The sequence below is a fragment of the Trachypithecus francoisi genome, unplaced genomic scaffold, assembly GCF_009764315.1.
Source record: "Trachypithecus francoisi isolate TF-2019V2 unplaced genomic scaffold, Tfra_2.0 Lachesis_group6, whole genome shotgun sequence".
NCBI lineage: Eukaryota > Metazoa > Chordata > Mammalia > Primates > Cercopithecidae > Trachypithecus > Trachypithecus francoisi.
The window spans coordinates 50674195-50677145 of record NW_022681471.1 but is presented as its reverse complement, the minus strand read 5'-3'; the positions used below and the strand labels follow the sequence as shown (position 1 = coordinate 50677145).

At 41.5% G+C, this 2951-nt stretch overlaps 1 pseudogene; it reads right to left on the bottom strand.

Annotated features, from left to right (window-relative positions):
- Positions 1-490: 490 nt before the first annotated feature.
- Positions 491-2253, bottom strand: LOC117077390 (annotated as a pseudogene).
- Positions 2254-2951: the final 698 nt, after the last annotated feature.

The window sequence follows — 2951 nt, the reverse complement described above, 5'->3', positions numbered from 1 at the left end:
TAAAAAGCAGAGACAGAGAATGGGTCAGAAAATGTGTTTAAAGAAGTATAGTAGAAAACTTTCCAAATCTGTAGAAAGACGTAAATATCCAGGTACAGGAAGGTCAAAAGTTTCCAATTATATTCAAACCAAACAAGAAAAAAACAGAATCAAAAGAATCGAACTATCAAATATCAAATTCAAAGAAAAGATTCTAGAAACAGCACAAGAAAAGAAACATACCACGTATGAGGAAATTCCAATAAAGCTAACATTTTTTTTTTTAATAGTACAAAGCTGGAGCTCTTTATTCTGGCAGTAGAGTAAGGAACAGCAAAGTGGGAGGGCTACACCATCACCATGACAACAGAAAGCCTAATACACGTAAAGTCCCTTGACTTCTGTTGGGCAGACTCTTCCTATCTCAGGAGAAACATGTTTTAACTGGCTGAGAACAAGGCCAGGCAGCCTGGTCACAGTGTGGAAGGTTGGCTGGAGGCGTGGCCTCTGGTCAGTCCTGGAAGTGCTTGGTGAGGACTTCCAGCAGCTCCTGCTTCTTCAGCCAGTACTTCAGTCAGGCCTCTTTCATTATAGGCCCAGTGAAGTTTCCCAATGTGCCCTTGCTGATGTGGGTCTTCAGCTCCTCTTCTGAATACTCCGCTTGGGCCTTTTGCTTCTGGAAACTTCATTATTGCGGTTTCTCTTGGTAATTGTCCCTTCAGGATTATAATCTGCTGAGTAGACAAGTTCCTTAAACTCATTCACCATGGAGCCCAGTATTTTATTCATTTCTTCAACCTTGGGTAATATAAGGTCCACTGCTTGTTCAGGCTCCATAAAATACAAAGTAAAGGGCTCCAGGTTCCTGAAGTGCTGCTGCAGCACGGGGTTCTCAAAGCTGTCACTTCTGTATGTGAGGCAGAGCTTCTGAACAATAGCCTTCATCTTGCCCACCTGCTCTGGAGTTGCCATGACTTTTTCAGTAAAGGGCACCTTCCTTTAATTATCAGCAAAGGGTGAAAAGACTAGCTGGAAACCTGGAGTAGTCACCTGAATTTTCTGGTCATCCAACTCCTCTTCCTGTGACACCAAAGCCACAAAATAAGGGGGGATGTTCCTGCAGGGTGTGTATCTGCACAATGCTATGACCACCTTCTCCAGACACTCGATGAGCAGAGCACTGAACAGGGTTGAATTCCCATTCACCAGCGACTCCTCAGGGTACGTGAACAAGGAGGGCCTCGGGTAATGGTGCTTCTTCAGCATTACCAAGGGCTTGAAAACCATGGGCATCAAAGCTGGTTCATCAAACCATTTTAGCTCTTCTGTTTCCTCTTTCTCCAGTATAATCTGATGACTCCCATAGATCTGAGACCTCTTGGTATCACTAGGCAGAAGCAAACTGCCGGTATTTATATTAAATGTCTGGTACTTGGTTTTCACTGGTTCATTTGTTTTCTGATAGAGTTTTATTGGAGGAGGCTTGAGAGCCTTCTGGACCAGATTATAAATGCCCACAGAGATCACTATGTCTTTGTTGAGCTTCAGCTTTAACCTGCTGAGTGCTCATTTCCTGGCCTCCTTGGCATGAACCTTCTGCAACAAGTCTTGTAGCTTGCTGGATTCCTCAAAGTGAACTGGATTCCTCAAAGGATGAGGTCCTCATTCTTTGCTATGCTGATGATATCTCTGTAGAACAAGCCCCCATGTTTCTTCAGGTGCATCAAGTCAAAAAAGATGCCTATATCTCGGAGATCATCCACTTTGGTACTGGCCTGGCAGGCCTGAACACTGTCATTGCCATGGGGGTTGTCTTCGTTGGTGAACAGCATGATTTTCTTATGACTCATCTTGAACTGGACATCACTAAAGAGTTTGGCACAAACCCGCAGAACTTCACTGAATGAGTAGTCAGATCCATGGCCCATCAGGCCTTGGAAACTTTTTGTCCCTGCTGCCCCTTAAACTGGTCAAGCTTTAGAATTTGTTTTGCACCTGGATTATCCAACTCCTGTAAGATGTAAATATTTTTAAAATTCACTGAAATTTTGTCTTTTTCGATATCATAGAGATCTTGATCACTGCTTATGATCTTACTCATGTACACACTTTGGATACACTAGATGCTCATGTCAAAAGGAGTCAACTCATCTTCACTCTGAGATGCAAACACAGCCCTGGAGGTATCAACCCCAAAAAAAATTAAACTATCTCTTCCTGAATATTTCTAGTCTCCACTTGCTTCAAGGTCCTCTTCTGCTGCTGCTTCTTCATCACCCTCAGTTTTTAATGAGACTCCCACCCTGATGTGTTGGCTACTGCTCACTTGGCACAGGGAGGTAACCCACAATGGATTCATAGCAGAAACCTGCAGAACAAGAGAGCGAGAGATGATGTATTCAAAATGATGAAGAAAAAAAAAAACCTGCCAAAAAAAATACTTCCTCTGGAAAAGCTGTTCTTCAGAAATAAAGGAGAAATAAACAGTTTCCCAAACAAAAGCTGAAGGATATCAACATCACCAGACCTGTTTTTCAACAAATGCTAAAGAGAATTCTTCAAGTTTAATTTTAAGAGAATGCTAAATAGTAACACTAAAACATGCGAAAGTGTAAAACTCACTAGTAAAAAGTCAGTACAAGGTCAAATTCAGAAGAGTCTAATACTGTAAAGGTGGTGTATAAATTATTTATAAATTTAGTATGAAGGTTACAATAAAATTTATAAATAAAGGACAAGAAATCAAAGCATACCACTAGAGCAAGTCACCTAATCACAAAGAAAGAGAGCAAGAGAGGAAGAAAGGAACAAAGGATTTACAAAACAACCAGAAAACAATTAACAAGAGAGGTAGCTAAGATGGCCGACTAAAAGCAGCTAGTGTGTGTGGTTCTCACAAAGAAGAGTGGAAGGGGCAAGTAAATACAGCAACTTCAACAGAATCATCCAGGTACATACATGGGGACTAATCA